This window comes from Crocodylus porosus, unplaced genomic scaffold (assembly GCF_001723895.1).
Source record: "Crocodylus porosus isolate Cpor-Errol unplaced genomic scaffold, CroPor_comp1, whole genome shotgun sequence".
Classification (NCBI taxonomy): Eukaryota; Metazoa; Chordata; order Crocodylia; family Crocodylidae; genus Crocodylus; species Crocodylus porosus.
The window spans coordinates 81659186-81670049 of NW_017728906.1; the positions used below are offsets into that span (position 1 = coordinate 81659186).

The following is a 10864-nucleotide window of genomic DNA, read 5'->3' on the forward strand; positions in this document are numbered from 1 at the left end:
GAGTTAGTCAAGAGGCATTGACTGGACACAGTGTCCATCTCCTTCACAGCCAGCTTGAACGCTGCACAGTTACCACTGATTTTATGTTCTGCTCAGAGCACAACTCATTGGAGATGAGATAATAAAAGAAAAACCAACCTAGTGGGGCAGGTTCCTAGTTCAGAAACACCTCAAATACTGTGCAATGACTTGCTGGATACAATGTGTTTCTGAGGCCTTGGAGTGGGTTATGTCTTGAAAACTGCCAAGTTCTCACTTCCATCATCCTTCCAAGAGAACTCTTCTGATTCAGCCCAGTGGACACAAATGTGCAGGCATCACACACGCACTCTGCTCTGTCTTCTCCAGGGACCAAGCCAGCTCAAGCCTCTGTGTCTCATCAATGTGATTCTTTCAATGGGCCAAGCTATGTCCTGGGTACCAAGACATGTTCGTGGGAATCTAGTTTTACAAGAGAGCATTGCTGTTCTCAAGGACGTTTCCCTGACACAGTGTGTGGTCAGGTTTTCACTCCTCAGTGTCTGAAGGGGCAAATCAGGCTCATCAGAAGATGTACATAATCCAGGTCAGAGTCTGGTCTCACTGACACCTTGGGGAAAACCCAGAGTAACTTGACTGACATCATGAGAACTCCCTTAAATCTGTACCAGTGGAAATGATCTGACCCTGGTTCTAATGACTCAACCTGGCTTCCCTGGGGCACCCCATGCTCCTGCTCATGCCAATGGCAGACTTCAGCCTTCTAGGACAGCAGCACCAAGTGTCCAGCCTCAATTTCTCTTACCATTTGGCTGCTAGACAAGTTGGACTGCTTGAAAATATAGGCCACCAAGTCCCAGACCTAGTCATCCAACCCCTGCACATTGAGCAGTGTCCTGCTGAAATGGAGGAAGGCTTTCTTTACCTGGAGGGGAAGGGAGGACAGACGAGTCAGGACTACCCTTATGCCTAAATGGTGGAGGGGATCGGCCATGGCACAAACCCTCCCTCAAACCTTGGAAAGGATGACGGGGAGAAGAAGAGTCCCCAGGCCACCAATTTGATACCTAGAGTTTATAAAGAGGCAAGAGAACAATGTATCCTTGCTATTTAGTAGTCCCATATTGGCATCTGAGGGAAAGTATATCCCTACCCACCTGGCAGTCTGATAACACTTCCACAGATCTTGACTCTCTCCAGCTCTTTAAGCAGAGGGGCAGACTCCACACTGCCTTCCCTGAAGATGCTGACGGGGGGAAAGGTTTTCTCTACAAGAGAACCAAGAATCTTGGGTGGGAATTTTGGGTCAGTTCCATGTGCCATCCCCAGTGCAGCCACTACTCACAAATCACCTCACCTCAATACTCTGATCATCAAACATGCACCTCATGGCCTTGACTGGTTCTCATTTTTTCTCCCTCATCTCTGGCACTGGAAGGAGAAGGAGGGCACCATATTTCTGTGTTCTGGGAGCTCACCTTCCACAGCAAGATGCACCCAGATTGCAAAAGACCTGATTGTGGCTACCTTAGGCACTCTGATCTTTCTCAGAAGAGGAGCTGCCCCATGTTTCAGAGGAGCTCACCACTGGCTGGACCATGTTCATGCTCTCCAAAAATATCTGGAGGAGATCTGTCTTGAGCAAGGCCGCAGCTTCTAACCAGGGTCCATGCAGGAGATGCACCATAGGCTCAAGCTACATTAGACTAAACAAACTATGCATAGACTAAGGTTTTTTGAGGGGAAACTGGGCAGAGCTCACTCACCTGGCTCTCCCTCATGTCTTTGGAGGACAAGTGGATGATTCTCCTGACAAGGCACCTATCCAGGCCCTTTGTGTCCCCCTGCAGGACTCTCCAGGCTAGAGTAAATGGTTAGTCTTGTCTCCTGGGAACACACCAAGAAAGAGAACAATGGGCTGCCTTTGGGACCAGTGGCAGACCATCCAGGATTGTGATGTTGGATACCAGCTACCCAGGGATTGTTCTACGGGCACTCCATGGGGGAACTTGCTCCCTGGACAGGCACACAACCCAGGGTGTCTTGGGTTTGTCCTTTCATGTAGATGTTCACAGCTGGCACTAACAAGGGAGGAGCATCAGGCAGTGAGAGGGCACAATGTAACAGAATTGTGGGAGACACAGAAATACAATAAAAAAAGCATTCATATGCATCACAGGAACTGTCACCCCAGTGTGCTGGGGAGGTGGAAGTGACTGATGCATGTTTCCTTCAGAGAGGGGGTCACCAGGGGAGTAACAAGAAGCTGCTGGGTGATCCTGAGCAGCAAATTTAGCAGGAGTTTGCTGGGCAAGTTGCTGTTAAAAATCATTGTGTGATTGGTTCTGTTACTGAATGAAGAAAGGCATTGAAGTACTTGTGAACCAGGTTCCCCTAATGTAGTAAGTCATACTTGGATGACGGCAAATCACGTGGGGAAAGAGTGTTGTCCAGGGTCTAGACAGAGACTCAGCACCCTTGCCTATATTTCTAGTTCTTTTTGTCACTCACTTGGGGGACAGTGGGCAAGTCACTTTACTTCCTGGGCCACAAGGCTGAGGTCTTCCAGGCTCACAAGGCTTCTGGGAAACTATATTTCATATCTCAGTGCTGTGAGATACTTGGAAAAAGATGTTATAGAGGCTCACAGCATTATCTAGAGTAAGGGCTTGTTTGAATGTGGCTTATGCCATACCTTCCCTACACTGGGGAGGGGAGATCCATATGAGCATGCCCTGATATCACGGTGCCATCACAATATAATAAGAGCATGTTGTATTGTGACCTTTGATAGGAGAGGAGGAATGGAAAAGACACAGCAGATAGGCAAGGACCAGCTTTAGTTGGGCTCCCACCCTGCACAGCCTTGGAAGAAAATGCTTAAAGCAGCCACGTGATACAGAGCCTTACAGGCCTTACAGGAGCCCTACCTCCTCCTGTTGGAGTCTCTCCAGCAGAAGGCTCACAGTAATGTCAGGCTACATGTCTTCCTGGCCAAACCCTGGGCCAAGACTGCCCGGAGCTTGGTCCATCAAGCATCTCTCTACAGAGACATTATTAGTGGAAAAACCTGCAATGGAGGAAAAGGATTCTGTTGATTTCCGTATGAGAAATCATATTGGTTTCATTCATCACCAGCCACTAGTAGCTCTGTTAGAGCCAAACCCTGTGCCCTGGCTACAAAGGAAAGGTTTCCTAGTACAGCAACAATGGGAGAGCTCTCCAGGCCACCCTCCTGGGCTGAGGCAGCTGGTACTGCCAAAGAGGAACTTTCCTGAGTGCAATTTAGTTCTGTCAAAAAGCCCTTTTTTGTCAGGATGGAGATGATGGTCTGGGGTTGGCCAGCATCAGAAGGTAAAAATCTATAATCATCAGTCCCATGCTCAATGGCCACAGCTGTACCAGTCAAAGGGGCAAGAGAGGACCTGGTCAGGGAGAAGAAGATGCGTCTTCCCCTTTCTTCTGCTCCATTATGCTAGAAGATTTGCTTGCAAAATAGCCTAGCCAGTTGGAAGTGGAGATTACTGTCACATTTATTTTCAGGAAAGTAAGGGAAAGTCATGCAGACAGTAACAGTTCTTTTCTCCTTGACAATTAGTTGGAAAATTGGGATCACACACCCAGAACGATGGCTTAGGGCCAAAGTTTTTGAAAGCTAGACTCCCTATACCAGTGGTTGGGAGGGGCTGTTTAAATTAGAGTGGTTCCCCAACAGCCACTGTAATTAAAACAGCTCACCATCACATATATTAAGCACCCCACATTTTAAAACGGCCATTGGAGTACTTTAACTAAAGCTTATTTAATGAGCTTTAGTTAAAGCACCCCCACAGCCATTTTAAAATGTATGGGGGGGGGGTGCTTATTACACATGACAGTGAGTCAATGCTGGACCATTTTAATTAGAATGTGGAGCAGACTCAATTAACTGAGCCTGCTCCAATGTGTTCTAATTAGAACACGAACCGGCATGTCTACAGGCTGCCGTAGTGCTTAAGCTTAGGAAATGTGTAAAGAGACACCTCACACCACCCACATGGCTGCAAGGGGGACAGGGTCAGAAATACTTCAGGGATGGAAGGAGGCTTTTTCCAGAACATCTAGCACAGTCTCCGATTATCAGAGGCATGTCAGTGTTCAGAGGCTGAAGACTTGATCCTGACCTGATATCACCCAAGCTACAGTTCAGGCCACCAAGTAACACTGGTTTGCACAACTGAAAATCTATCTCTAGAAAAGCTCATTTTAGCTAATCCACCTATTCCTTGTGCTTCCAAGAATGGGTGTGGGACTACAGATTAGGCATGGAGAACATGATGGGGATCTTACCTCTGCCAGGTAGTTTCAGGTGAATGACTTCCATTGTTCAAATTTGACTTAAACAAGCTTTCCTTCTCTCATGCACTGAGCAGCTCCTATCGTGAAGGTGTTCAGAGCCACTGAAGCTGCCAGGTCCAGGACCCAGGAAAGAGTTGATCCAACAGCCTTTGTGATGTAAGCACCACTATGACAACTAGGTGACCATGTCCTACCTCATAGGTGGTGGCTGAACCAGTGAGGAGCGGTGTATCATGTAAACTTTCATAGAGCTGCATAAGGCTCCAGATACAAGTATCCCCAGAGGAGGCTAAATTTGTTTTGATGTAGAATATCTTAGTCCCTCAGATCATCTGGGAGTTTCCTGTCTTCTCTAGGTGCAGTGTACTTTCCATAACTGATCAAGTATTTAAATCTGCCCATGGTTGGATTTGTAAGAAATAAAAACAGGTAGGAACCAGGAGAAGCTTCCTCTCACTTGCTAGTTGCTTGGCCTCCTTTCTTTTTGCATCTTGTCATCCAGAAGGGCTGGTTGAAGCCCTAAGATGTTATAGGACTGGGTTGCAACCATCTTGTCCATCCAGCCTGCCAAATGCACCCTGTCCACATGAGTCCTGGGCCTGTCTACATGGAGGCCCCACTTGTCCTCTCCAATCCAGTGCCCCCAGTGGTGGGTGCAGGGTGGATGGTTACCATGAAATCTGTTTGAGAAGTCGATGATTCAGGACTTTAAAATTTGGCCCAGTGGGAATCTCACACAAATGCCTCATAAGGTAGAAAATCTGTAAATAAAGGTGCTCTTGTTTCCCTCCCATGTCGCTGCCATATCCCCTAAACATTAGTTATTTAACTCATTCACAACCCCTGTCAGACTGACTATGATCACTATTTTCAATTAGCAGATGAGGCTGGAGAGGCAAAGGGAGAGTAAGTGGTGGGTCTAAAAGATATGTGCTGGTTCAGGGGACTGAATCAAGACCTCTTGAGTCCCTTATCAGAGACCTCTGATGTATCAAACTCTCACTGCAGAGGGCTCACTCTCACTTTTCCTTAGATGCCTCTAATACATGGAGAGGGAGGGAGCTTTTTCTGATGACACTAGAACGGTTGCATGTACTGCTAAATGAATAGGGAAGATTAAGTGCAGCGTGTGCCTGTGTACACTGGACGACATGCAGGACAAGTAAAATAAATAAGTGATTGGAGGAATTGTACAAGATGGTGGAGCTGTGATATTTTTTTATGTGAATACAGCATGTGGCTTAATCAGGCTCTTTGCTTGCATCAAAACACAGTAAGAGGCTGACCCCCTTCTGCACAGGGCTACCTGCATGAGCACTTTTCTCTGAACTTAGCAACAGAAATGGCTGTGATCTTAGGTGTGCTATGTCTCAATTCCATATCAGGGAAGTTATGCCAAAGTTTGCCGTGCTATTAAGGCTGGCTGTGCAGCATCTTACAGGGTGCCGAGCACAAACACCAGTCTTCTAAAATAATGCCTGCTAGTGGCAGGTCAGGCATACAGCATGTGCAGCAGTTTCCCTCTATTATTGCATGCTTCTGGCTTGAACTTCAGAAACAGACATCACCCCTTCACTCCTGCTGCAGGTGCTCAGTCCCTCTGAAAACTAGGCCATAATCTTAACTCCTTCTATAAAGAAATGGGATCTCTTCCATGTGTATTCCTCTTAGCTCCTTCTCTCTCCTCAGATTTAAAGAGGGAAGGAAGTCTGGTTTGGTGTCTGGGGTTATGATTCCCTTCTAGAGAAACTGGATTAATATTCTCGGTTCACTTCACATAGATCTCTGGGGACAGGTGTCAGTCCCGCCTTGGGACTGGTGTGAAACAATACTCTGGATTACCAGTCTCATTAAGAGACTTGTTGTTGCTGTCTCTCCCTATAAAATACATGAGGTACAGTGCATGTTAGCTCCCACATCATCTGATCTGCCCTTTGGATCTCCCAGTCCTCAGAAGAAGGTGTGTATTAAAGGCCTCCATTAGTACCCTGCTGTCATTCCCTCTGGAGGTCAAAGGCAGTGCACAAAATCCCACCAAAGGCAATACATCCTGCATGTGCTACTGGCATTTTTCTCTTATTTAGTAGTTTCATTTGTCCATATTTCCTTTATTGGAATAGAATGGTAACAAGTTCCTTGTTAGAAGTAACCTGGAAATATAAGTAAGTGCAAGGTCTCACCATCAGCCACTTGGCCTATTGCCTGCCCCCCGGCTTTATGTAGTTTGGTGAAGCTTTGACTTTGCTCAGAGGGATGGGCAGGATCCAGACCTACCCAACATGGGAACTGCAGCCACTGCCAGCAAATAGTGTCCAGGGGGGAGAGACAGGAGACAGAGTACTTAGAATACCACTCAGACCAAGGTAGCAGGCTTTCCCAGGCGTGCAGAGGTGCCCTCAGTTGGGCTGGCTGGGCAAATGCAAACATGCAGTTATCAATCAATCCACAGCAGCACTGAGCTCAGTGAGATGATCTGCTCAGTGAGATGAATTTCACCTCCAACACATATATTTTTATACAAACCAAAAGAAAGCAATCTTTCCTGCCCAAATGCAGGAAGGCTGGACCCAATGATCTTGTAAAGTCCCTCCCAGCCCCTAACATCTATGAATGTATGAAAAAAATAACAAATATAAACACAACCTATATTTTGGGCCTTGATTTTTCCTCTCTGTTCTGACACAGGGTGATCATGAGTTCCCCCCAATCCCAAGAAGGAAAACATGGCAAAATGTCTGTGAAGAAGGCAAATATCAACCCTTACTTTTGCTATCAAAGAGGGGGAATAATTTTACAACCCAAGGTGAGCAATTGATGGTGGATCATCTTGGGTCCTAAAGCACATGTGACTGAAACCTTCCACGTTGCCAGCATTGGCTGGTTGTTTCAGACTTTGCTTTCTTTGATACATCAGTGTTTTTACAGAGAGATAATTAACATGTAATCCATATCTTACCATAAATTCTTATGGCATGGCAAGGCACCTGCAGCATTTGCTGCAAAAGGAGATGTGTGAGATCATCACCGCTCATGCTCCCGTTTGAGTTTGCCCTATTTGCCCTTCAGTAAAATCGCAGTGCCTTATAGACACAAAGTTTCTGCAGCAGGATGGTGAATGGGTGTTAGCTACCTGCAGTGAAAGCACATCTTTTTTGCAATCGGAGCTGTAGCACTTGATAGGACACACATTAATAGAAACTACCCTGTCTGGGTAGTGATGCACAAGTGGGCACAGGCTGACAAATGCTTGTCCTTTCATTCCTACCCATGATGCCATCAGTTTCTTGACATCTAATGCACCTGTTGCTAGCCCTGGATTTTAAGCTTTTGGTGGTTCTTTTCCTCCACAGTCCATGCTTTCCCTATGTCTCAGCTTCAAAAGTCTCCCTTAGTATGGTGGCTGGAGGTGGTGTTTCTCCTGCTGTGTATGTAGCTGGAAAGTCTGTCTCGCTGTCAGTCACTTGAAATGTCCTAGTTGTCTGTGAACTGTAAAGTCTGAAGGCCAATGTCCTGGGGAGGGAGCTCACTGGAGTCCTCAGAGACTCGTACTTTCAAGCAAGCTATGCACTCAGGGAAGGGAAGCCTCTCCAGCTCAGGGTAATGGTGGGCCCTTGTGGGGAGATGTGGGTCCTCAGAGGAAGTGTTAAAATTAACACCCTCTATCAGCACAGTCACCTGAAGAAAGGCCTCTTGTTGGCACCTGTCCAGATCCACATTATGTTGCTTATATCCTTCCATTAGATGTCTGGAGTCTCCCAAGGAGGAGTTGTCCGAAAAGGAGGTTTTCTCACTGTCTTGGACCCCTGAGGTGTCCTACTCAGCATCCCTCCAAAGAAAATGAGACAACTCACACCCTGTAAGGTTGGGCACAGACCCTCCGTCCCGCTGGGAGAGTCCTGATTCAGAGCTGGACTCCAACCCTTTCTGACTCATGCCGGACACTCGGCAACTTGGTTCTCTCTTTGAGAACTGAGGCATTTCAATGTAGGGTGTGAAACTGTAGTCATCCTCCTCCTCTGCCAAGGAAAGGAGAGAAGCTGCTGGTGAGATGTTGCTTCTTGCTGAGGGATTGTTCCTCCTTTTCTGTGATTCCAGCTCTTCCATGAAGAATTCTTCCTCATTAGGTTTCTTCTCAAGAACCAATGACAGACGCCTTAGATAGGAAAAAACCTAGTGGGGAATGAGATTTGCAGGTTAGAGGGATTTTTTTGCTTTGATTGATTTTTTTTAAAGCTAATGAGTGTGCAACATGCCAGCATCACAGCCTTAGAGAATGACTCTGATCATGGACCTATCCGTAATGGAGCCCCAGCAGGCTATGATGGAGTTACGCTAATGTACATATATGCAGAGTGCCCAGTGCAAGGAGGCTCCTTTCTGAGCAAAGCTGCCCACTGTTCCAGCAATGCAAATGGTAAGGAGTATGCTGGAGCTTCCAATCTGACTGGCTTACACAGGCTAAGTGCCAAGCATCTTTGCCTTTCCACCTGCCCTTGCTATTAGGAAGACTTGCAGGGGCTTAGCAGCAGGATTGGACCCCCATCATCCCCAATCTTTTCATGCCAAAGCTTGAGGTATCATCATGCTTTTAGCAATTTCTTTGCACAAACAGTTGATGGAGAAAGCACTGGCAGGAAGGAGGAGGAGGAGTAAGGAGACAACAATTACAAGCAGGAGTTTCCAGTCCACTCCTGCAAGAGAAAATGCCACAAAGCAGTTTGGTCACTGTAGACAGACGTTATAAATGATAATCCTCAGCTCTTACATGAATTTTCCCTCTAGAGATCCCAGGCAATAGAAGTATCACTTTCTTCATTTGGCAAAGGCACAGAGGTGAAGGGACTCATTCCAGATTACCCAGTAGGCCAGTGGCAGAGCCAAGGTGTCCTTACTCCTAAACTGGTACCCTCCCCGACACTGGTGAAAAAGTGGGATACTTTTTCACAGGAAATTTTCATTTTTCCTGGTCATTCTGGAGGCCAAAAATGTTCAGCCTCATATCAGATTATTTTAGCTAAAATATTTCTTTCACCAGAGAGTTCAACTTTTTGGATGCTTATGTTTCTGATGAAGAATTCAAATGTTTCAAGGAAAGCAGATACTTTTTTTTTGATGGGGGGTGGGGAAGAAGACAGCCTCTCTTTCAGAGAGAACTCAATTTTCTGGTGAAAACCAGTTTAGATAAAAAAATTTCAACCAGCCATAATCGCACCCAGTGGCCAACTGTGCTTCTGAAAGCCTTGTTCCTGCGCTATACCTTTGGGGTTCAACAGCACACACACTGGCCTGTAGAACTTGCTGTGTTTCAGGTCAATGACTTTGAAGGAAGTCCAAGCACTCAGGCAGTAATTGCCACTGAATGCTGTGGAGTTTGATCTCCACATTCTCTCACCCTTGTACTGATTCTGATTTGAAACAAGGAAAGGAGAGGGTTGGGAACAACTGGGGATCTCTTCTCAGATTTGGGAGGTAAGTTAGGATATGCTTCAGTCATGCTTGAATATGGATCCTGTTTCTCAACCCCTATGCCCAGGACACCTGTTATTTCCACCAGCTGGCTGGGACTGGTCTCCAAAATCCAGGAATGTCCCAGCCAAACCAGGATGTATGGTCACCTTATGAATCACCCTCAGTTGGCTACTTGGCCTTCAGTGTTAGTCTTGCTTGACTATTTCAGTCTTTTAGAGACAGGGATGAACTTAAACCCATATCCAGTCCCCCCCAGCTTTAGATCTCTCCTGCACCCAATCCCTGATGCAGCTTGGCTTAGTTCTTTCTACAACTAATGCAGTTTGGCTTAATTTGCTGACTTGTCATTGGTTCCAGCTTCCCAGAACTCCAAGTCATACTGCAGACTTTGAAACTCACTCTTTATGCAGGATGCCAGGGGGAAAGTGGCATTGATAGTCATTGAGTTTTCCTTTACTTTCACTCCCAGGACCAGCAGAGCCAGCTCCACTGTAATTGAGTAGCCAGGTATCAGAGCAGTGCTAGCTTGTGAGCTGGAGTGCAGCTAAAAGCTGCCTTCTGAAAAAAGCCACATAGAAATCTCCCCTAGACAAGGTTCCCCATATGCCTCAGCCTCTTAGATGGATTCTGACAATGAAAGGTCAGTGCTCTAACTACCCAGTTTTGGGGCTGCAGTAGCCATTACCTAGTGACAAACATGATAGGCAACTCTTGGTCCTGCAACATCCATTTGACATGTCCCAATAAATACTAGGGCTGTGTGAAGCTTTGGGTGCTGATTCGATTTGGAGGAGATTCGGCCTGATTCGGCAGCCAAATCTGTGAATCTGAATCGAATCAGGAGACCAATTAAAAGGTCTGAATCAATTCAAAGCTCTCCAAATCAATTTGGAAAAGATTCACAGAGCTTTGGAGATTCAGGAAGTCCCCACTCACTGCCTCAGGGAGCTGGACTTGGATTCCATGCTGGTAAGTAGAGGGCTGGAGGAGGTGGGGCTGGAGGAGGGGGAAGGGGGACATGGGGGTCCCCTGCCAGGCCCCATCCCCTGCATGCTCCCCCAAGCCCCTCTGAGCATCC

General features: G+C 46.6%; 1 pseudogene; it reads right to left on the minus strand.

The window, feature by feature from the left end:
• Positions 1-7593: 7593 nt before the first annotated feature.
• LOC109305468 lies at positions 7594-9811 on the minus strand (annotated as a pseudogene).
• Positions 9812-10864: the final 1053 nt, after the last annotated feature.